This window comes from Cuculus canorus, chromosome 2, assembly GCF_017976375.1.
Source record: "Cuculus canorus isolate bCucCan1 chromosome 2, bCucCan1.pri, whole genome shotgun sequence".
Taxonomy (NCBI): Eukaryota; Metazoa; Chordata; class Aves; order Cuculiformes; family Cuculidae; genus Cuculus; species Cuculus canorus.
The window spans coordinates 119069093-119093889 of record NC_071402.1 but is presented as its reverse complement, the minus strand read 5'-3'; the positions used below and the strand labels follow the sequence as shown (position 1 = coordinate 119093889).

General features: G+C 42.1%; 1 long non-coding RNA gene across 2 annotated transcripts; it reads left to right on the top strand.

Annotated features, from left to right (window-relative positions):
• The first annotated feature begins 1798 nt into the window (after positions 1-1798).
• LOC128851454 (uncharacterized) lies at positions 1799-15876 on the top strand. 2 transcript variants are annotated; one of them, XR_008448845.1, is made up of 3 exons: positions 1799-1975; positions 4136-4321; positions 14199-15876. It is a non-coding gene; the product is annotated as an uncharacterized LOC128851454 (long non-coding RNA). The 2 variants fall into 2 exon arrangements; XR_008448844.1 differs by having other exon boundaries at positions 2950-4321.
• The last annotated feature ends 8921 nt before the right edge of the window (positions 15877-24797 follow it).

Below are 24797 nucleotides of genomic sequence, written 5' to 3'. Positions count from 1 at the left end.
TGCTCCAGGATATACCAACTCTTTAGGTCTGAAAGTTCAAGGTAATAGGTGTATTAAAATGAAAGCCAAATGCAAGAGTTGCAAGGGGAACGGGCAATAAAATGGCAGATAAAACTTAACTATGACAAATGTTCCTGGGACTAATTTTCCCGCAAAAGAGAAAGTGCAGAGGGAAATACTAAAGCTCTGTAAAGTCATGAGTGATGTGAAGGTCGAGAAAGGGAAAAAGGTTTTCACTGTCTCCTCCAGTATTAAGGAGGTAAGGACCATTAAACTAAACTAGCAAGAGGCAGGTTCGAATAAGTGAAAGGTGTTCCTTCACCCAAAATGTGCTCAAGTGGTGGAATACGTTACTTAACACAGCAGTAACATGTGGGTGCCCAAGGTTTAGCTCGACTAGGCAAATTTGTAGAAGAACAGATTTATGGGGGAACAATAAATGCCTGCAGTGCCCCCTCCATTCTCTTTCAGCCCATTCTTTTTTCAGTGACAGAGGTTAAGCTGTTGGCAGCTATCAGAACAGGAGATGCATCAAGTCCTGAGCTGGAGAGAGCTGTCATCCAGGGACATTTGCTGTTTGTTACATTGAAAGAGTGATGGACTCGGAACATACATCTCCGTCACATATTGAAGCCCCTGTTGTCAGTACTTACTGCACAACAGTATAAAATTATTGGGTCAATGTCTCCTCCTCTATCCTTACTCTGTCCCACATCTCCAGCAGAGCACTGATCTCACCACATCATGTGTCTCGGTTATAGAATCATAGAATCATAGAATCATAGAATAGTGAGGGTTGGAATAGACCTTAAAGATCATCTAGTTCCAACCGCCCTGCCATGGGCAGGGACACCTCCCACTGGATCACATTGCTCAAAGTCCCATCTAACCTGGCCTTGAACACCTTCAGGGATTGGGCATCCACAACTTCTCTGGAAAACCTGTTCCAGTGCCTCACCACTCTCACAGTAAAAAATTTCTTCCTAATGTTTAATCTAATACTCCCCTCTTTCTGCTTAAAACCATTACCAGCCTCAGCCCTCCTCAGAAATATGGATCAGTGGGCAAAGTGCTGATAACAGTGCCCCAAGACACATGGTAAACTGGGCTCCTGGATAATTAGAACGCAAATATTGCAAAATACTACAAATTCAGAGAGATTAGCCTCTCTTTTTCCCTGTCTGAAGATGCAGGGACCACAGACTGGGAGAAGATCTTTGCACTGTGGGGCAGCAAGGCAGGAACTATCCATCAGGGCCTGGTGTCAAGGGAACCAGATACTTGGCTGTTTCTCCTTGCAGATCTGTACTGAGCTACCTGCCCTGTGACATCTAGTGAGATCCACCTACCACTACAGCACGAGCCTGCGCACTATCTTGCACCATGCAGAAAATACTCAAGATGCCATTATTACCCTTCTGTAATGCCTGTGTGCATATCTTAGTGCATATACGTTAACTACAGTCATGTAAATAACTATGTATATATTTTTGTATAGACATAAATAGCAATTTTGGGTCTGCTGTTTTCCAAGGAGATGAAGATTACAAAAGGACCCTTTTTTTTCCCAGAGGAGGCAATTAGGTAGTCTACCTATTTTAATAAGGGCTGTATCCTGCTCTGCCAGTAATCGGTGAGAAGGACTGCCACAATAGACCAGCAGTGCAGCTGGCGAGCATTTGGCTTAATCATTTTCCGACAGGACCTGGTCTCTGTGGAACATTCATAAATAATTAACCCTGCTGGGGGCTCAGGAGCCAGCTCATCACTGCAGACCCACAACAAAACAGACAACAAAACCCCAGCCAACCTCTGAATCTCTTCTAATCTCTTCCTACTAAACTGAGTTCAGAACAGATCTTTTCACTCATGCTGCAGAGGAGAGGGTATGGCATTAGCGCCCCTGGGGGCCCATCAGTGACAAGGAGAAGGAGGGGAAAATATCTACAGCCCCAGTGAGCATGGATGGCAGGAGGTGAGTGAATAGGGAGCTTCACTTGGAGTGTGACAGCTGCAAGGCTCCATGTCCCCTGCGCTCCTGACAGCAGTGCCTCCTGGAGCTTTTGTTTCTCTGCAGTTGAGATGACAGCCTTGCATGTCTTTTCACTGAGGTATGCCTTTCTACCAGACATAGATGCTGTACATTTGAGATCGAGCATTGTCAGAGCCTGCCAAACAATGGCTTTCTTTAAACCAGACATCCTCATTTCCATGTGATCTGGCTTTCAGTGAGAGCAGCTTACCTGACCGTACCGTGCCTTGCTACATGAAGGGAGAAGGAAATAGTCAGGAAATATGCCCTGTCTTGGTAACAATTAGAAAGGAAAAAGCTGCCTTCCCAGTGCAAATGAAAACAGGTAACTAGGGAGCATTCAGTGCTTTCTGGGTCCTGCTTTCTCATCCCCATCCTGACACTATTGAATGCGGCAACATCCTTTCTGCATGCTGATTCTGTGCTGGTGTTGTCACCTGTGACCTCTCTGAGTTCAAGTGCTGTACCTCCCGACCTAGCACTGTGTCAGCGAGAGATGGAGGGGCTGTGCTAAGCCGCATATTGCACAACAGCGCAGTGGAGAGGCATGCAATTCAGGGCTGACAGGTCCCCATGGCACGGCAGTGTTTGCTTTGCTGGCTGCTTTCACTTCTCTGCCCTTCTGTACCCTGCTCCAGCATGGCAGAATCCCCCCCGCCGATGGAGGACTCCAACATCCTTATTTAGTATAACATTGTACAGGCATCGTCACCTAGCAGACATCTTAAGGTTGCAAATGCTGGAATAGCTGCTTTGGTCTTGTCTGGAGCAAACAGTGAAAGATCCTGATTGGGCTGGGATGTAGGAAGGGGGTTTGGAAACGGGCTGCAGCTCTCATGATGAGAACAGAGAGCCTGCGCTTTCATCTGAACCCCTGCTGCCTGTATTCTCATGTCCTTTCTCTGCTTTTCTCACAGTCCTCACAATGCAACCTCCCCTTGCCTGTTCCCACCCCGTCTCTGATCCAGAGGGCGACTGCATAAGCGACTTTACTTCTGCAGCTCTTGGTCTTCTCAGCCATCAGAAGTTCTGCAGAAAGACCTAAGGGAAGGTTTATGCTTTATACATATGCTTTTATACATGGATGATACCACGCTGTAGTGAAAAAAGGGGGATACTGGATTCACACTGATAATGTCATACATTAGACACTGTGAGAAGCACAGAGATGCTGGAGCCCTCTATTTAGCATCTAACAGCACACCAAAAAAAACAGTTGATATGTTTCGGTAGTTTGGGATCTGGGAAGAGTGTCTAGATAACACCACTGGTGAGAAAAGACTGTACAAACGGACAGTGCTCGGTCAGCAAGAAAGGAAAACAGACTGAAGGCTGCAGCCTTCAAGCATGCTGGTGTGTAAGGAACAGTCTTTCCACCACAGACAGGACAAGGAGAATTGAATTTCAACTGTAGCAAGGGATAATTAGACCAGAAAGTTAAGTTTCCTAAATATAGATATTGTGAGACACTGGAGAAGATTGGGGTGCTTATGGAATCTTTGTCACTGGAGGTTTCTAAGAGCAGACAAGGAAAATGCCTGTCAAAAATGATTTGCATCTAATTGATTCTGCCTTGGAGCAGAAGAATAGACTAGATGGCTACTAAACGCCTGAGGCAGTCCTGTTTCCTGAGGTGCTTTTAGACGTGCTGATCATCTAAACAGTTCATAAGAGCTAGATATTTGTTTTTAATAACTAGCATACCTGGCATACTTGGCATGCCCTTAACCATGGTCTGGCTACAAAGGAAAAGTTGTTTTTTTCAGTCAGCTAGCAATGTCCTAAGCATATTGTCTGTATTAAAAATGCCATTCATGGTACATATGTTTAAGAGCTGCATATTCATCAGATTGCCAATCAACCAGATTCAGGACATGGAGGACACAAAATCCCTGTTTCATACATTTATGAAACCTGTGTCCCCATGTCTGTCCTCCTTACGTTAGCAAAGATCAGTGATTCATGGCAATTAACAGCCTTGGTTGGATTTGATGATACTGAAAGGAGCAGGTAAAGGTGTCAGGTCAGAGGGGATGAAAAACCCCAGCACAGGGGACAAGCAGCAGGGACACTCTGCTCTTGGGATTTCTGTTTACTTTCCAGCACAGCATGAGCTCTCCTGGCTTGGCCTATTGTAGACATCAGAAACACACAGGTCCAGATGAGGCAACATGCTAAAATCCACCGCTAATCTGACACCCACGGGAAAACGGAGAACAAAAAGATACCTGCTTTCTGAGGAGGAAGAGTACCACAAACTGAGATGGTGTGCCCACCTGTAGGTGACAGGTGAGCCTCCATAGCCAGTAGCTGTCAACCAATTCTTTATGCAATCTGAAAAAAATCTAGTTTTCCGTTAACTCCTGTGGTGCTGGACTTGCGGTCTCTGCAGAGGAAAGTCTTGTCACTGCATGGGTTCTTTCCCCTTGCTCTCCCAATAACACACCATCTTCAAGAGCCTTAATAATGCCCACTTCACATTCCTTCTCTGGACTATTTCCACTCCAGCATCATCTGCAAGGCAGGAGGCTGGGGCAGTGCTGCCCAGGCTCACAGCACCAGCTGAGGGGCAGAGCCAGTAGGCTGTGCAGCAGTCACAGGTTAAACTCCCATTTCGTCCATTGTTTTGTCTGCTCTGCTAAACCACAGCTCTAAGCATAGTCCGACTAGGCCCTGACCGCTTGTGAACAGCCCATGCTGTCCACGTCTCAGCATGTGAGGTGTACCAGGGACTCCCCCACGCCCTTGCAAGGGAGTCAGGTCTGAAGGGTGGCCATAAGGCAAGGCAAACCTGGCTGCAAAGACCAGAACTTCTGTTCCCAGCTGAAAGTTAAGGTGCTTATTCAAGTCACTCCTGTGGAGAAAAACATAGGAGAAGGAGAAAAAGCAGGTGGTTTGCTGCAGATTACTTCTTCTTGTGAAAGGATTTCAACGGCGGACCTGTAGGCTCATTGTACCTAAGCCAGGTGGGCTTCTGAGATCCAAGGAAGAGATGGTCAAGCTTTCTCCTGGGCAGCAGTCATGGACATCCCATTGGCAGGCTGAAGCACAGCACAGCTGGTCTACGATCTTCCTCTTCCCAGCCACAGCTTGTGGACTCCCCTCAGAGAGCTGCAAGAGAAATAAATACATGTGGGATGCTGCGAAGTCAGCCAGCTGTTTGTGGGGCTGGCTCACTCTCCTCATGCGTATGGACTCTGCAGGAACGTGAGACAGAGAAGCACACATAATTGTAGGGGAAATTACCTCCCGTGGTGGTGATGCAGAACAAAGAAAAGCATATCTCTAAACTCGTGCAGTGAGTAGGATGGTACTAAGCTCTGCCCCAAGTCTCCTTTTGTTAGGAGTGCCCTGGCAGGATGGATCAGGCAATCCAATTCAAATATGAAAATGTACAGAGTAAGTATGAAAATTAACACACGAGTCAGAGCCCTCTGTACTGGTCTGGGCTCACTTCTGAAAGGCTTACGCTAAGAAGCAATTAACTTTGCAAATGACACTATTGGACCAAGAAAGCATGGCAAAAATTTCTGTCTGACAGCCATTTCAGGCAATTTCAGTTCCTTAATGCTATTTAATCATATTTCATTTTTCATCTGCTATTATTGCAGTTTTCCCCAAAACAGTGTGCAGCCTTGAAGTTCGGGGGCTTTGGGGATTTTGGGAAGATGTGGCTGAACTCATTAGCAGGAGCAGAATCATCACTGAATGAAATAATTTGCACAAACACTTAAACGGCTACTTTTACATTGCTGAGCTCCTCTTTCACAAAAGGGGAGAGAATGGTTTTCTTTTGAAGTTACTGCTTGAAACTGCCTTGCACTCTGGAAAAGAACTTGCTGGCAATTCACATTGTGTTTTCTTCATGCAATGATGTCTAGTTTGAAAAAAAACAGAGATAAAACCTCACCAAATGCTTTGTTCCCATTCGCTTATGCTGATTCCTGAGCTTTTCTCTTGCTGAAAGCTCTAGTTTCTCAGTCTCAGTTTCCACATCCCAGTTTTTCAGCAAGGTACAGAGACTTTGACAGTTGCCAGCAGAGTACAGAAATGAGGTGAGCATAAGCCTTTGATAAAGGAAAGGAGATGGATGCATCAGTTACCTACCAGAACAGAAAATTACCAAGGGTGTGTTAGTTTGATCCAACTCAGCACTGTGTTGTTTTGCATCATGGAGGTGCAATGTCTGCATCAGCACTCAAGGCTGGTTCACCAGTTTGTTGCAGCACAGGATGAGCCCCTCTACCTGGATGATGACACCCTGGGATGACCCCCTTCACCTTGATGACAGCACACTTGAATGAATCCCTCTGAGGAGGTCTGAGTCCACTAAGTACTCTTACAGGATGGTGCTCACAATATAGATTCACCAGTCACTGACAGCAATTGGGTCCACCATGTGGACTTAGCTTTGAGGAGACCCTTGGACAATGTGCTCCAATGCCCGTTAAACCAAATATAGTTCCTGTATAGTTGCTGTAATATTTCTAAAGGATGAGAAAATTCACCATACATATATCTATGTTAATTGAATACATGTATGTTGATGAACTATGCACGGATTATGTGTACATTGGTTGTACTATTGATGAGATACACCATGATTAAGTAGCAAAGGCACAGCATCTGTTACACAGATGTGCATACCAGGGTAGTCATGGTACTGCACATCACTGGCTGGTGAGCGGTCACAGGTTGCTCAGCATAGATTGGAAGGCAGCAAACATGCAGATAGTTCCTCGTACAATAACTCTACTCCTCATACAATCATTTCTGTGTCCCTCATCGCACACATACAGAAATAGCTAAGGAAGTGGTTGGCTCTCTGTATGAATCCAAATGAAGTCAAGGGAAAATAAATACAACACTCATAAAGCTCCACGCGCTCACGGGCATTGGGATCAGGCAGCTTTGCTGAATCGAAGGGCCTTTCATGCCACTTCATGTATACATGTGAACTGTGCTCCCGTGAAATGCTAACTTGTCCTTTAGGAGCAAGTTAGATGACTGAGATTCCAGTATCAGAGCTAATGCCCCTTTGAAGTGTCACGTTGTATTGTGCGCTTCTGCCTCTGCATTATCAGTATGTCTTCCATGAAGCTTTGTTATCACTGGTAATGAAGAACTGAGAGGCAAAATTTTCTATTCAGGGATTGAGTTGTAAAAACCAACTTCTCTGGATACTGGAAAATCAAATAGAAGACTCCAGGGCAGAAGAGCTAATTAAAAAAAATTAAAAAATAAAAATAGCAAGCCTGCTTGGCTATGAAAACCCTTGAGGGGAGATAAAAGCTGAAGGGAGGTGCATGCTGGAATAATAAGGCCATAATGCGTTTGGGTCCATGTGTAATGCAAAGCATTGATTTTGGCTGCATGATGAAGTTAGTTATGCAATTAGAAAAATGTAATTTAAAGGGACACTGTCCACTAAGAATACTTTGTTAGAGAAGTCTGTATTGCTGTCATAAGTAACTACTAACTTTTTTAAAAAGTTAAAAAGAGAATAGAATGAAAAAAAAAATCCTTCTTTCTTTGCTGTGTCCACTCCTTGCACGCTTTGTTTGGTCTCCCAGCAGCACAATGGAAGTAGAAGGCTGGAGAAGTATAATTTAAAAAACAATAGGAAGATGTTACTGTAAAATAGCAGCAAAAGATAGAAGCTGGCTAGATAGAGACCAGAGACAGAAGGCATTTCCATATTTAAACACTCTATTTGAAACTGGGATATTTCCAGTTTGAGAGTATCCACTTAAGTAGGTAAGAATTAGACACATCACTCTCAGGGCAAATGTATTATTTTATTTAGAAATGACAGATCAGGAGTGAGACTGGGCTGCTGACAGACCTCAGGATATGTGCTCAACTCATCTAACTTTCGATGTCACAATATAAATGACTTCATCTGAGCTTGTGGTTTGAACTTCCTTCGTAGTCATTGGGAAGAATGTGAGTCATCTCACTCCTATGCAGACATCTAAAATGGGCAGATGACTCATGCCTTACAATTACCTGCTCCTCTTCACTGATGATAAAGGCCAGCTCATGCTTAGACATCTTATGTCAGGTGAAATGACTCCTACCTTGACTGGCCAGACTACTCTGAGTTGCAAAATCTGAGGTTAGACAAAGAACAACACATGCCGGCTGCTCAGCACCTGTATGATACGTTACCCTAACTGATGGCTTGATGCAAAATTTTTTGTCCGATTGCTTTCTCACATTGACGTACTTTCTTCTCCAGTTCATTTGGGTCTTTTCTGGTATGCTCCCACCCCACAGGAATGAAAGCCTGGATCAGTTTAGCAGAGGCAAGGCTGTGGGTTTAACCCTGTGGCCTAGGTTATGCATCCATTCAGACCAGGTGGCTGTAGCAGCCAATTTTAGTCTGAGCATCTGTGAGAACCATGCCAACAGACACAGCAAGAAATGGTGTAGGAACATGAAGGTCAGCAAAGCAGCACGTTTTCGAAGTTTGGCAGCCACCACCTTTTTCAAACCTCCCGTTTTCAGTCAACTTGTCTCATCCTTGTCTTGACTGTGACAAATGGTGACAGTGGCCACTGGTTCATCTGCAGCTGGTGGGATCCAACTGCAATGGTCACTGAAGAGATCATCCAGAAACTCCAGGTTTTGGTGACTGTAGCACAGTCACGTGCTCAGAAGGTAACTTTTGTAGCATCACCCAGGAACTCAGCCTCTGAAGAGTGCGGTTTCTCTCAGGCCAGTGTTACAATCTCCCTGAGAGGCCAACTAAATCACAGCTGGCAAGTTTATCAATCTTGGTACCATTCCTTCAAATCAGCAGTAATTGCTGGATTTCAAAATCCAAGACTAAGTAGTCTTTGGAATGAATGGACTCAGATCTTAGTCAAAATGACTGCATCTCTGACACCTGGTATTTCTGCACTCCTCCCTGGGCTACATGGAGCTGCCTAACCCAGCTTCTGCAAATTATACCAGTGCTGGATGGATACGTCATTAACACTGAGACTCTGTCTTGCAACAGTTTCCTCAGTGATACATCCTGATTATTAAGATCTCATCAGCATTGGCGCATGCATTCCGTGGGGATAGACAACTGGGTTTCCCAAGTGGTACTTTCACAGCTACTTAGCCTGGGGCAAGGAAGAGTTAGTGGCCAAGATCATGGTTTCGGGGTACCCTGAAATCATCCCACAGAGATAGCCAGTCAAAACTAATAACTGGAAGGACAAAACTTTGGACACAGACATCTAGAGACAGATCTGTGACCACAGTTTTTGAAGCAGAGGGTACAGGCAACCTCGAGGGCAGAAGAGAGGTGAGGGTGCTTAAAGACAATCAATTAGCTACTTTTTCAGGCATCTAAAATTCACATGGCCATCTTGCAGCTGTACACATTCCTCATAGACCGGTGTGTTTTCATGTGACTGCACAAAGAGCAGATGCATTGGCAAAAATTAACTGCAACACATCTGGGAAACAGGCAGTATAACAACACTCCTTAATCATAACGCTACTTGTCATACTTCTCTCGGTTTCTGAAACAAAATCTGTTTAGCCATGCAAGCACAGGGGAATTCTGCCGTTAGGTCTCACCATCATTAGAAAGCAGAACTTGAGGCTGATGCTCACTGCAAGTGTTGTTTTAGGTAAACACACTGCTGTGTGAGCAGCAGAACAAATGGATATTGAGTTCCTATAGACCTGTGTCCTGTTACCCCTCATCTGTCTCCAGCTACATTCTCCGCAGCACTCCCACCTTCCACCTAGATCACCTGATAAAGCAATAACACCTAAGATGTTATTCTTTCCCAGTCCATACACTGAAGGAAACTAGGATTATGCAGATCTGGTCTCTAAATTGCTGTTTATCCAAGTAGGTTGAAATTTCACCAGTTGTGGAAGAAAACCAGGGCAAAGCGAAGGGTCATGGCATGCGATTTTGCACTGCTGCAGAATCTGGTATGGTAAAATCTAACACCACAGGCACAAAGGCTTTGCCTCAGAGATCAGAGGAAGAGAGGAGTTGTGTGTCAAATTGTCTTTTTTGACATCACTAATAAGTGCTTTGAAATCCTCTTATTTAAAACCACTTTGACATATTTGTTTTCTCTGTCTCAAATAATGCCTCCTAAGGGAGGAGGTTGCTTCTGAGGACTGGCAGAAGAGTTTGCTCTCTGCTCTCATGGGCTCCCTAAGGTATCTGGCCTTTATTTCTTCCTCTTTCTGGTTTTACTAGTCCTCTCGTTCTCTCTTGGATTACAATCATGCACTAGAGTCCTGCGAGGTGGCAAGAATTGAACAGGAACATCTGGGCCTTGCTTTTAGAGCTGCCAATGAGTATCAGTGTTGATTAAGTTGACCTGGTGCTCATTCACACTGTCAGGTAGCAGTGAACATGAATTTGGGGCATGTTTCAGCAAAGAAACCTAAAGATTAGGAATCCATCCTTATTTTTGTAATTTGAAGGCTATTGGTCAGAAGTGATCCACCATTTAAGCATGCATGTTATGACATGGCATAATAACTTGGCCAGCCATTCGATGACCTAGCTAATGAGGAAAAATGATCTCAGCCTATTTGTGAGAAACAAAATACTTACAGCAGTGTCCAGATGGAAAAACAAGGTTGTGTATGGTAGCATCTCACTTCCACATGGCTGGGTGAAATCCTGCATGAGAAAAAACTATGTTGGGCCAGAATCCTGGGAATCTTCACACATGCACTACACTATCAGCATGCGGGCAGTGCTGTTTGAATGAAAAATAAATTTCAACCTCTACTTCAAATGCAGTACTCAGGTTTGTGATTGTTTGTAAAGGTAAGTTACACTCAAATGCTTCTTGCTGCTGGAATATGATGACCATGATGGGACATTGCTGTTGTGGTGTAGGTAGAGAGGTGAGAAAACTTGTCATTCTCTTGTGACGGTGATGAGTGTCTTTAATGTAGATCAGAATAACTCCCCCCAAGTAGATGAAGGCAAAGATCATGCCTGACTAGAAGTGTTAGCATCACCGCTTACTGTCTGGTGAGCAGGACATTAACTCATCGTGACACTGGGAACAGTGAGATTGAGTAGTTTTTTCTTGTTTGTTTTGTTGTGTAAGTTGAGTGAACTGTAATGAGATAAAGTACCCTCTGGAAAAAGCTAATTGGATTAGAATAGCTTAATTAATGGAGATAGTCACCTACATAAAACCTAGTTTTCCCAGATAATGGAGATCTGCAGTCTACCAAGAGTCAAAATCAGCACATGATTTATGATACAGTGCTCAGGTATTGGTTAACCGTAACAATATTAATGGTTGATGATGAACTGGGCATAGTTCTTTTATTAAGGCTTTTATTGTTCAGCTACGTACATTCAAATGTCATGAGCCAGGCAGCAAAATAATCACTGCTAACAACAGGGGAAATTTCTAGTTGTGTTTTGCTTTTGTTTTTTTTTTTTTTTTTCAAATAAATATAACCTGGTTATATTTAGAATTAAAATATGACAAAATGACGAACAACCAAGTGATATGAACTTCATATGAAGTGAAAGCATTTCTTATTTAACCTATGGAAATTATTCTTGTTATTACTGTTAATATTGACTAAGCTGATGAATTTACAGTTGTAGCATTCTGGGTCACAGTTTAACAAAAGTGAAAGGAGAACACTTGTGCCACATTCCTGCTGCCTTTTGGAGCAGGAAAAAGGTATAGACCCATAGCAGTAGAGGCATGGCTGTTCTCTAAACTGTCACCTCCCAGAGCCTCCAGGTAATTACCTGGACCAGGTAATGCTTAGCTGATAGTCAGTTTGATAAAAGTCTTTCTCAGAATACCCAGAGATTCACAGGGTGGTAGCAGAATTTCCCTTCCCTCAGACTCCAGAGGAAAGAGGTATCAGAACAGAAAGACTGCTGTTTTAGGGAGGGTGAAGGACCATTGGCTGAAGAGCAACTTGAGAGATGCAGAGAGAAATATCTTAAGATACAGGTTAATAGAAGCTATCAGCTTTCTGGGATTTCCTTTCAGTCAGCTGCTTATACTGAATTGTGCCCTGCCAGAGAAGTACTGTGATGGACAAAGTGGCAGACTTTAACTCAAAAGCTGACATTTATCACGTTCAGTCATGGTAATCTGTACAGTATTCTTAGTGTTCGGTGGGATGTTTCTATGCAACAGAGCTCTTCTTTTCAGTTTCAATAGGGTCTTCCTTAAAAGGAGACCCATGCTCTTAATCTTAACAGCAGTTCAATGGACTCAGTACTTCAGTACCTTCCAAAGTCCCTGCTGAAGTTAAGGGAGCTTCAGGCTCTTCAGTCAGCTGTAAAGCTCTCACCTCCTGAGATATTTCTGTCTATGCCCAAGATGAGGGATTGTTTAGCAGAGTTGAAACAGACCCTTGGTTTTACACTTACATATTGCTAATGGTCATGCTGACAGACTAGCTCTATTGTAATATTATGAAATTAGACATGATCTTAATTGTTTTGCAGGGTTTAGATCTTTTAAGTGCTCCATGCTTATCCTCTCTGTGTCGGTCTCTTTGGAGATCAGGTTTACCCTGAAGATCAAGACCAGGTCTCTTGTTTCAAGGGCAAAATACAAAACTAAGCTACTGTGCAGCAGTGCAACAGGACATCTCCTCCCACTATTTCCCCTTTGACTGAGAAACAATTGAATCAATGGTAGAATTTCTGCCACTTGCCAGATGTCTTTTTGGCTACCCTGGTAAACTGCAGAGGACACTGTACTTTGAACTTCTTCCTCTTTTTTTCCAGTCATAGTGGGCTAGAAGTGGGAGCAAGCATTTGAATTTGGTTGTTGATCAGCTTTCTAGACATAATAAATACTTTGTGAGAAGTCACATTGACCCAGTGAGGTGTAATCAACTTGTCTTAATGTTACTCTAATATTTCAGACTTCTGCAAGTCTGTTGAAATTTTATCCTCCTGCAAACAAGCTCAGAATCCCTTTAACCAATGTTACAGCTTTTTGAGTCAACAGACACAGCTTCTAACAAACATACAATCTAACCTCGGCACTTGACTTTCCCCCCCGCTCCCCCGAATCTCTGTATTTATTTTCACCACCACATTTAATGCATTGGTCCTGAATACCCTTAACAGCATAAACGTGTTAAATGTGTTGTGCTCTTGAAGCAACCTGTGACAAAGAGGTTTTCCTTGGAATATAAACAACACCTTAAAATTTGTCTTCTTTCCATAAATAAATCTCTTCTAATGAGGTCATTTCTGCCAAGAGCATTTTCTGTTCTCCAGTGTTACTCTCTTCAGACCTTCAGAGCAATCAGTTGCACTGTTCTTGGTAATCAGTCACAGCTCTCCTGAACAAACATGAGCCACGGTGGCACACGGTCCCACAAAACAATGCCAGACTAATGAGGCAGTATGAGCAGGGCTTTCTTATGTGATTGAACTTTGGGACTATGAATTCCCTTCTTGGCATCCTTAAGCAGTTTGGTTTTCAACAGATATGGCAGAGAACCTCTGGTGCAGAGATAGAAATGTCTTTAAAATACTACCTGTACTTTATAATGAGCATTTACCTATCAGAATACCCAGGTTTTCTACTGTAATGTATAAGCATAAACAATGAACAATCCATGTTGGGACAAGAAACCTGATTATATTGTGTACAGAAAGGCAATGAAACATGCTTTAAGTATGGGTGAACTTGCCAAGATGTAAGTCCATCACAAGTCTTGTTTCAGATTGGAATAGAGCACACTATCTGCAGCTTAGTGTGCTCTTCCTATTAACAAATATTTTACAAAGCCCAACTTTACTTCATGCATCCTTCAGAGAACAAACCTAAGTTACCACAAATAATAAATACTTGTGGTTACTTATTTCTGACCCAACCTATATAGTATAAAGAAAAGTTACTGAGCTACCACAAGATGTGATTCAAGGATTGCATATGTCTAGTGCAGCTGTTGCTAGAAATGCTCAAAAGAAAATGAAGAGAAATAGTAAACTGCACCTGTATGAATGATGCCACTGGGCTGAATACTTAGGCATGTGTTATGTAGAATTTGTTGTTAATGGTTGATCAAAGAAGGAAATTTCACTCAACTTCTTAAACCTTGCACAAGGCTAATTAATTACAGCTCCACAGCACCAAAAGGCATAATCCAGTTTTTCTTTCTTTTTTTTTCATTAACACAGAGTTCTGCAATGAGTGGCTGAAAACACTGTTTTCACACCCAGCAATCAACCAGCAGTGGGGGTGAATGCATTTAAGACGTAAGAGGAGCCTGAAGTGGCGAGCCAGCTGAGCAGGAGTTGTACAAGGCATTCCCAGCAGATGTCCATTTCCCAGAGCTAACAGAAAACCTTGGAAAGCAGAATATAATTTAGTACAGCCTTGAAGACACTCTGTCTTGCCCCAGAGGGCTGGAAGATTAAAAACCAGCACCCTTCAAACAGCCTCAGTCCAGGTACCTCTGTCACTAACAACAGGGCTCAGTTTTTACTCAGAATGAGCCTTATGTTAAGTCTGATCAACAAATTTATACAACTTCTCTTGCAAATTTACAGTAGCAGAGATAAATGCAGGAGTGATGCAAGTATGCAAATTAAACTCTTCCTCAGCCATTGTTAAAGCTACCGCTTTTCCAGTGAAAAGCATAAGAGCGTATACTTCATTTTGTGTATATAAAGAATAGGTGCTATGTCTGCAAAATATGCATTTGCATAAAAGCCAACTCCCTTTCTGAGAACTCTTATAACAGGAAACTATTAAAATAAAGCACAAAGTAAATGAATAATTTTGAGATCTCATTTGTATGAACCCACTTCATAAAATATGTGTACGTGTAAAGGTTAAGCCAACTGACCATGAGATAAAGCAAAAAGCCATAAACTCACTGTGGAAAGAAAGCTATTTTCAGTCAAATTTAAAAGAATTACTTTCTATTCAAGGTTTCATATCATGGTGTATTAAATTATAGGAGTGAAAACAGGTTCTGATTTAAGAAGACATGGCACAGCAAGATGCAATGTGTCAGAAATGTAGTTACATACTGTACACTGATGCTCTGCTTGTCTTCAGTTGTTGGAGGCTGACCAAATGAAGAAGTTGATCATAGCCAAGAAAATCTTAACACTCAAGAGTCCAATCCCGCAGCTCTACTATACAGCAGTAAATTTTTTCCCTTGTGTAATCAATAGGGTGATTTATGTTACTTAAGAATTCATAGGAAGTAAAATCCCCAAAGTATAGTTAAGTGTCACTGAGGCTGGAGGCGAGAGCTGTCTCTGAAAATTAGACTGTAAAGACCATAACCACAAATAATATAGGATGATGAAGTCTTTCAGATGGATGAAAATAATCTGTTGAGAGACCTCACCACTGTGTAGGGTGTCTCTGAATGGCAAATGAAGCCTGGGTGTCTTGCAACTTAAAGGTCCAAAAGGTCCAACACAAAAAATTCAAGACTAACCTTATTGCTCGGGAAACAAGAGTGGGAGGGCAGAGACAAAGAGATTGCTATAGAACATGTTTGAACCTGTCACAGTGAGACAAAGCTCAACTCAATTGCTTCACTTAGTGTGAGCGGATGTGTGTTCAAATGTAGACATTTTCTTACCCTTGGTCAGAAAATGTTGATGTGTGAAAGTGAACAGAGAGTTAACATCAAGTTTCTTCTGAAACTGAAGAAATCTGTGACAGAAACTTTTCAATTCTTGACTGAGGCTTATGGTGAAGAGATCCCAAAGATCAGGTTGGTGCTCAAAGGAACCCATTTTTTTTGGTAGAAGATGTGAAAGCAAAAATGACAGGGATCCTCAATAGCCTTTCAGAGAATGATCTGTGGAATTGCTTTGAACGTTGGTAGCATCATATGCAGCTGTGTGTCAAATCACAAGGGAACTGTATTGAAGGGGATCATAACTGATTTTTAAAATTTGTTAAATAAAAATACTTACAGGCACAGTTTGGGGTTGGTTTTGTACGTTGCAATTCTGAGTCTGGGTGCTGCTAATACCCACCCCTGCCTTACTGTGTTCCAGCAAAATTAGTGAAACTGGTTCGTCAAATCTCCTCATCACTTCCAAGGAGCCTGACTTGTCCCCAAGACACTCCTGACTTCTCTTGTGAGATAGCAGCCTCTTCCAGTCCCAGTCTCAACATGGTTCTATTGTGCCTTGGTTGCCAACACCTGAAATTCAGGCACCTTTAGCAGAGGCAAAGTAATTTATGTATAACTGAGAAATGAAAGCTATTTTGCAGTTTAAATGTTGTCTTAAACATCAAGATTGACAGCCAGTATTTGAAAGGAAGAAAGAAAAGACAGGTTTTGACTGCTGTGATCCAAGATAGCCATCCTTTGGCTTCTTACAGCTTCAGCACAGAAAAGCAGTGTCCAAGAAATGCAGTTTATAACACCAAATGAGTAGTAACAATGGCCAAAGAGGGTGTAGTCTGTGGTGATCACATCTAAAGTACTTACAAAATCTCATTATGTAGGAGGGCATTCATTTTACCGAAATTTAGTCTTCTAGACATCAAGCTAACCTCGGTAGAGAGCTTATCTCTATAGTTAGTGGAGACTGGCCACCACTTGGGGCAACTATCACATCCTAAAAAAAGAGTGTAAGCTTGGTGGGTTGAATGACTTTTGGAAAGTACCTATCATTGACCACTGACTATAAACAGAGCCTAACTACCTACATAAGATAGAATTAACCGGACAGTACCAACACGTTCCTCCTTAGTTCCAGGACCAATTCTTATTCACAGGACTACTCTGACTAGGATTTATAATTCCAGTCCATATCACATAGATGAGTGCACATGTGGAGAAGCAAGTACATTGCAAAAGGAGCCTTTTTGCCCAGAGCCTTTAAAAATCACCTAAACTGCAAAAGCTTCAGTTCCTTCTCAAACTTTCAAGCATTGATGAGTTTCTCAGGCATCTCTAGAGTTAGGAAGAAGAGCTGAGCAGCTTGCTCTGTTCTTCTCCACAGACTCTGAAATTGGACTCTTACATTGACAGGAAAGTGGTTTCTGGAAACGGGTTTGCCTCCCATTCTGCTCCTGAGGTTACTGCTGGTGCAGCAGTCACTGGCAGGTGGCTGGAGGCTCAGGGTACAACTTGTGAGCAGAGGCTCTTCTTCTGTATTCTTTCAGCAGTTAAATAAGGGCTTGTGTGCATAAGCTGTACTGCTTTAGCCATTCAAGCATGAACACAAATGGATATAAGCAACCTGGAGAGGACACACGGGATATACATCTACGTTGCACTAAAGACCACTCAGAAAACACCTGAATTTGTTTTATAGGTTACCCTGTGTCTCTTTTCAGTCAGAAGAATATCTCACTAGTGACCTGCTGACAGTAGCAAATGACTTTTGACAGGAAAAAAAAATGCTATTATGAGCTCTGAGAGGGTTGCAGGAAAACATTAGAAAACTAAAAGGTCTTTAATATTTGTGCTCTTATGGTTATAACCATAGCAAGGAGAACCTTGCTACAAAGGGCTACGAAGACAACCAGAGAGCTGGAGCACCTCCTGTATGAGGACAGGCTGAGACAATTGGGGTTGTTAAGCCTGGAGACGAGAAGGCTCCAAGGAAACATAGCGACTTCCAATACCTGAAGGGGCTACAAGAAAGCCAGGGAGAGACTATTTACAAAGGCTTGTAGTGATAGGATGAGGGAGAATGGCTTTAACTTGGAGAGGGGAAGTTTTGGACTAGACATAAGGAAGAAATTCTTCATGAGGGTGGTGAGGCACTGGCACAGGTTACCCATGGAAGTTTTGGATGCCCCATCCCTGGAGGTGTTCAAAGCTAGGTTGGATGGGGCTTGGAGCACCCTGATCTAGTTGGAGGTGTCCCTGCCCAAGTCAGGGGGGTTGGAACTGGATCGGCTTAAAGGTCCCTTCCAACTCAAACCATTCTATGATTCTGTGATTCTATTCTGAGTAGGTAATAAATCTTTGGGGGAAAAAATGCAGAGAGAAAAACAAAAGAACCAAGCATTTAACTTGATAAACATATCGGGAGGCTTGCCTGAGATTAGTTGATGAATGGTTAGTGCTGTGCTTACGTCAAACTCTACTTTTCTTCTAGGGCTCTTCCTCTTAACCCATAATATGATGGTGTCGTATTTATTTAGAGTTGTCCACAAGGCTAAAGGGCATTTACTGATGGAAAAAAAAAAAAATTGAGAGAAAAACTCAGGAAATGCCATGTGCAATTAGAGGAAGAAAATAACAGTGACTCACTTTGAGAAAAGTGAACTTTCTGAGCCACTACATGATTATCTCTAGCCATTTACCCAGAGGTCTGATGTAGTTGGTCATTACTACAAAATTTTGCCTATGGAGCATTCTCACTTGCAGAGGTTCAGAACAATGCATTGGAGGGAAAACCAAATCAGGTGGTGTATTCGCTTCCATCCACGCTGCAAAAACGAAATATCAGTGAAACATGCAAAACCTCATTGGACCCCCCTTGGGTTCCCTACAAATGGCTTTGTGCTTAGCACCAGTGATGTCCTGCAACTCCTCTGTTGTACGTAATTTGGTGCTTTCATCACAAGCATGTATACTACATGCTATAGAATATAATTTTTAGTTTCCTCAAAACTCCTTCCTGTTGAAGGCTTTGCTTTTTCTTTAGAATTGCTTACAGGCTTTGAATGCACAGTGTACCATGAGTTTGACTTCACTGCTGCATTAGACGTAGTCAGGGCAGATCTAGGGATGGAATGGGACAGCAGATTGACTGGTATGTGTGCAGATTTGCAATTGCTCTGGAAAACAATGGAGGAGCAGAAGCAGCTGGTATGCAGAGACGAAGTGTGACATCTTTCTAGGAGAGCTGACTGCCTCAGTACCTCTGGTCCTGCTAGTCCTGGGCTGTACGCTGGAGCAGGTAAACTCAGATGTCTGTTGTTGAGGCTATAGTCTATTCCCATCTTTATACTACTTGTTAGTACTGCCCAGCATGGGCATCTTGCTTTGATCCAGAGGGTGTTGTTTGCTGTGCGTTGCAGCGCTTCTCCATGTGTTGGATCTGAAAGTGGTAGCAATGACGCTGATAAGATTGGGTGTCATAAGCTGCTTGACAACCTTGTAAGCCAAATTTGGCCCTTGGCATGTTACAAGGGGAAGACAAACAGCATGGAAATCACCAAAGTGCTGTTTATACTAAAAGGCTCAATACAGAAAAACCTTTCTCAGGTTCTCAGCTGGACTTGGTGTCTTCATTGACTTTAATGGAGTTATTCTAGCCTATACCAGCTGAAAATACAGACCGTTAGACTATGCATTGCCATATAAAATTCCTGTGAGTGGTATAGTTTATTTTCTCATTTGTTGATTCTGCCATCTAGCACAACCTACCTATATCCTTCTCCACTTGCTATCCTCTGAAAACATCTTTTGTGTTGCCCATAGATGTGTCACTTTTCCCTTGCCAAATATTACCTTTATGACTGAACACCTCTTCTGGTTCATTTTGAAATCACTTCACAATCCACATCACATTTTCCTTCTGACAACACCCTCAGGTGTCTATTAAGCAATGATGTATTGTGTTTTCAAGTGCAGTATGGGTTAAAAGAATACAGCTCCATTTTTGTAAACATTTCTGCAGCCTTGCAGCTTTAATGGATCCCAGTGACCACAAAAAATAGAGGGAAACTAAACAATGCACTCTTTCCTGTGAGTCACATGCAGGTTCGCTACATTTCTGAATTTACCTGGTGAAAAAAGCAGCTTTCTCTCCATCATAAGACAGATGCATATCAGCTTGTGATGGCACCGCAGGGTCAGACTGTAGCTGATGAAGTGTCGTGGATGCCATATGTACCATAACGAGATGTATAAACAGAAAACTCTTGCGATTGATACAAAACGCAGTCTCCCACCAGGGCCTGTGCTCATCTGCTGAACGATGGGATGAGGAATTCTCCTGCAGAAATTCTCAAACTTAATTTCCTTTGACTGGATAACTACAGGATGTTGTTCCTGAAGACCTAGATGCAGAATTCTAGGAAATTTCCTGGCCTTGCCTCAGTTCTCTCAGTTCTTCTCAGTGCCTCTGACTTCGGAGGCGCTTATGGTTGTCCACTCCTCTCAGGAGTCAGTGGCTTTGGACTTTGGGCTTTCAGGCTTTGGCCTTTCAGCTTGATAAGTATGCTAGATGATAGCCTTCCTCCCTCAGAGTGAATTGTAACCTGCTCCACAAATGGCTCTGCTGATGTCAGTGAGAGTACCTCAGAACTAGTAACCCCTTTGCAGTGATGGAGGGCACCAGATTCTGATGAAAAATTAAATCAGATTAAATTTTCTTCATTTTGAAGAGAAATAATTATCTCCCTCCTTCTCACAGGGGCTCTGTGGACTATGGACAAAGATAAAAGCTTTTCAGACAACATACAAACACCATCTCAACCACTTAATTTTATAATACTCATCTCACTGAAACTACTACAGCACTTTTAACAGGACTGCACGAATTGGCCTTCATGGCTTTTTTTTTCACGGCCACCAGGATCCTGCACACAAGTCTGGAAGAATGATTAGAATGGAAGGAAACATGCAGCCACAACCCAGTTCTGAAGCCCTCGAACACTGAAGTTAGAGAGAGTTTTGCTTCCATCAGGCATAAATCTTTGTCCAGGAAGAACTTGTCAGCTAATGATTTCATAAGTGAGAGAAAGGTAATCTAAAACAAATCTCTGAAAACTGATCTCTTCTGCCAAAAAACATTTATTGTTCCTGGAACAGATACTATTTCCTGCCATCATGAAGGACTTGTAAACAAGAATTATCAGGTATGGCAGCTCTTCAGAAAGAGGTCATTTACTGGTAATTTCAGTCAGTACTGCTTGTTGTTTCCTGTGTGATATTGCTTGCCTTTTTTGGCTGACTTGTGACCCCTGGGAAGAGAAGGCAGCAACCCCAGATTGCTCTCCAGGCCCCGAGTGCCAGAGTACGGAGCAGTGAAGGAATAGCCAATTCTTAATGGTACCTGCATCACTTACCACTGCAGTAACAGGTTTACTTTTTCCTTTAGATGCCAGAGTGGATAGAAAACACACGAGAAAGGTCTCTGTATCCAAAAGTGCTGCCGAGTTCTTCTCTCTTCATGATACACCTGAAGAATTGCATTGCTCTGATCAATCAGCTCTATCAGCTGATGGTTTGCAAACAGCAAAGATGGAAAGCAGATGCATTTGGGTAAAGGTTTTCAGCGCTGCTCTGGCTCCAAGAGCTAAGGCACAGCATAGAGAGTTACTTTGAACCTTCAGTTTTCATGGGAGTATGAAATGTTCAGCAGCCCCTTGAGTGGTCCTCCGCATGTTTCAAGATCAGGGCATTTTTTAGGATAAAATGTAGGGGTTGAACCGCTTATAGGAAATAAGCAGCAACCAAAAATAAATTGTGAATGTAATGTGTAGGGTAGGTGACCTATAACAGCAAACAAGACAGAACTTCTAGTCTTAAGGCAACTTGTTTCTCCTCTGAGGGTGTCCTTTGATTCAGTCTGTGTTTGTAAAATGATTAAGGAAAATGACATCTATTGCAAAAGATCAAGAGCAGCAAGAATGAAACAAAAGAAAACACATAAACACAAAGGCTTTGCTGGCAGAGGGGCCATAAGGAGAGAAAGCTCTTCTTTCTCACTTTTTAGTACACTGCTGGGAGATTAACTGAATGAAGTGTAAACGGGGGAAGGACGTAAAAGAAGATCTGTAACTTATTTCTGTGACTCCCTAATAACTGATTGGCAAGCTGGCATAGTGGATCACTAAAAGCCATGAAACCTTTTCTTAGTAAAGAGACTATAGTGCAAGTAGTTGGGCATTTGTGCAAAGCTTTGAAAAAACATTGGTTTTTCTCTTCTCACCTCTAACATCTTTTCACCTCTGTTTCCTTCTAGATTCAGTTATTTACTTCTTAGCCTACCCTTAGTTCTTACTTCATCACATTAACCAAGGAGCAGAATTTCAGCTCATTTGGAATTATTTTTACCTAGAAGAAATCAAGCTTTACCTAGAGGAAATCAAGGTTTCTATTGTTTGTTCCTTTTCTTCCAAGTGCTGAGCCTTATATTGAGTGAAATAACAAAAAAAAAAAAATCCTCTCAGGTAAAATAAGGATTAGCTGGCCCTGTACCTGATCCTGTTTCATATTTTGCCTCCTTCTGAATATAGTGTCTTGTAATTGGAAGATCTATAGAACCAGCAATCAAATTATTCCAGTGTATAAGCAGTTCAGATCTAAATAGCTAGATATGGCATCCCATAAAAATAAATCAAATAAATCTGTACAGCAGGAGAAATTTGTCTTACCCAGATATCCAGAGCTGTCAAAATATGTCTGAGACCTCTACTAAAATGAAGGTACGATGCATAGCAAATAGCTTGGAGAAATAGTAGCAATCGATACATTAAAGACAAGAAATGGAAAACAGAGCTGTAAATTTAAACATCCCTAATCCCACAATACTTCTGAAGTAAGTTTGACAGACCTGTGGTGCTTTTATGGATACAGCACAGTCATATCTGAGGTTTTCAAAATCTCCACCGAAGCTGCAATGGTGTTGGAGTCTAAACTGACCTAGATTGCCGTTATCTCTTGACTACCTGCCCCTCTGCCCTACAAAACCACTGGCTGGATTTTCCAGTTCTCCCACACACTGGCATCACACACCTAATCCTACAGTTAGTTGATTCAGAGAGCTAAATTGGAAGAAAATGCTTCCCTTTTTCAGTAAAATGAATTTCTCTCCCTTAAGAGGCTCACTATATGATCAGATAAATGTCAACGAAGAGAAGAATGGGAAAGTGCATCTAAGGAAAGGCGGAGGGCAGCCCCATCCGAGATCATACAAAACTAGTGTGGAATTGCACCTTTAAGAAAGCAATCCCAGTCCAAATCATGCCTATATGCGTATATGTGAATGTTTCAAAAGACTTACACATTCACTTTAGTGCAATTGCATACGATTACTTTGATACAGGATTCTTGAAACACTGAGCCCACTTGCTTCATGAGTTGACTGCATGGAAACACTACACTCTATGGCATTTAAACTTCTGTTAAAGAACAAAATATGCCCCTACCCATCATGGTTGTTCATGAAATCTTCCCAGTAGGACCCAACTGTGCAGTTTCCTTTATTCAGTCTGAAAATAGCCTAAAACAATACTGACGAGAGAGGTAAACACTACCCAAAATGCTTGTCTCCATTCAGTCTTTGAATCAAAACCTTATTTACACCATTATAAATGTCAATGTTTGATACCTAATACATGAATACATTTTAGCAGATGGAGAGGAATGGAAATGAAAACAACATGTAATTGGGGCTGGGTTTGGAATTGATAGGAAAAGGAGGAGGAGGAAGAAAGGAGAGATGCCAGGAAGGAAGTAGAACAGAAACAGAGAAAGGAAGAGGGGACAGAAAGGAAGAAAAATCACGCCTACCGAGTTCTGGTGATTCAAGCCTAACAGAGTGAAAGAATAATAAACAGTGCATTACCTTCTGCAGCAAAATCTGAGGCTGTGCCAGTTGTGCTGTAGACAGAATGCAATATGCTTGCCACATCCTCCCAGAGCTTGCTCTCCACAGGATGAACAAGTTATGCTCCTCAGTCAGAAACAGGGTAACTAAAACAGCCCATTAAGCACCTATTTTAGATTAACAAGAGTAATCCACTGTCTAAAACCAATAGCTATATCAATGACACACATTGCACTTAACTTCTGAAAGGGTTTTGTCATAACTCTAAAACTATGATAATTCTAGACTATCTCTAGATAGGATATAAGCACTCAAGCTGCAAAGAAATTTATACTTTTTTAAAAAGCTCATCGCTATGCAGCAAAAACTCACACAGTAGGGATGAACTGCCTGCAAAATAGTCCTTCCGATCTGCCAGTGACTACATTATTAGAGTCTAATCAAGAGATTCCAGAGGACAAGATGAGAAAAAACGTGTGAACAAAAGGTAAACTTAAGATTTTGCACCCTGGGGACCAAGTCACCAAAAATAACTATCATTACTCGTGTATCAAACGGGCACAAAATGCAATTTTCAGAAATCCCTTCACATCTTTTCAGGAGGAGCTTCTAGGAATCTCCTCCTTTCTTCCAATTACTATATTGTTTACATGCTGAATATTCACACTTCTTTTCCTAGAAACATGTTAATTTATCCCAAAGTATCTGCATTTAAATGATAAGTATTAATTCATGATATTCACTATTCACACGCTTTTCTTTCTCAAAATATAACCACAACTCAATACTTAAAGCAAATTTCCCTGGGAAAACAAGGTGTCCTTTCTATTTCAGATCCTTGTTAGCTCCCATTTCATAGAGTGGATCAGTTTGTCTGCTTTCAGTCTCAGAATTGCTTATCTAGCCTTCAGCAAGTGTTATGCACAAGCGTAAGTCTGACAAACTTGATTTATGTTAAGAAATTATTTTTCTGTTGTCATAGAAACCACTGCAAGATGATCCAGGCATGAGTAAAAAGTAACAAAGGTAAGCGGGTTGCTGGTTTCACCAGTGAAAGTTCCCTTTTTGTTGATGTCCGATCAGTAATATCCTTGCATCCAGGGCAAACAGAGCAAAAGGTGGTATTTGGAAGGAAGGCTGAAAGGGAAAATTTGCCTCAAGAATAGCTTGTAATATATGTAATATGGAAGGCACATTTTCCAGTCCAGAAGAGAATGCACAGCCAGCACCACTACTCCTGCCAGGCTGCAACATGGGGAGCAAAGTAAATGTTTCTTT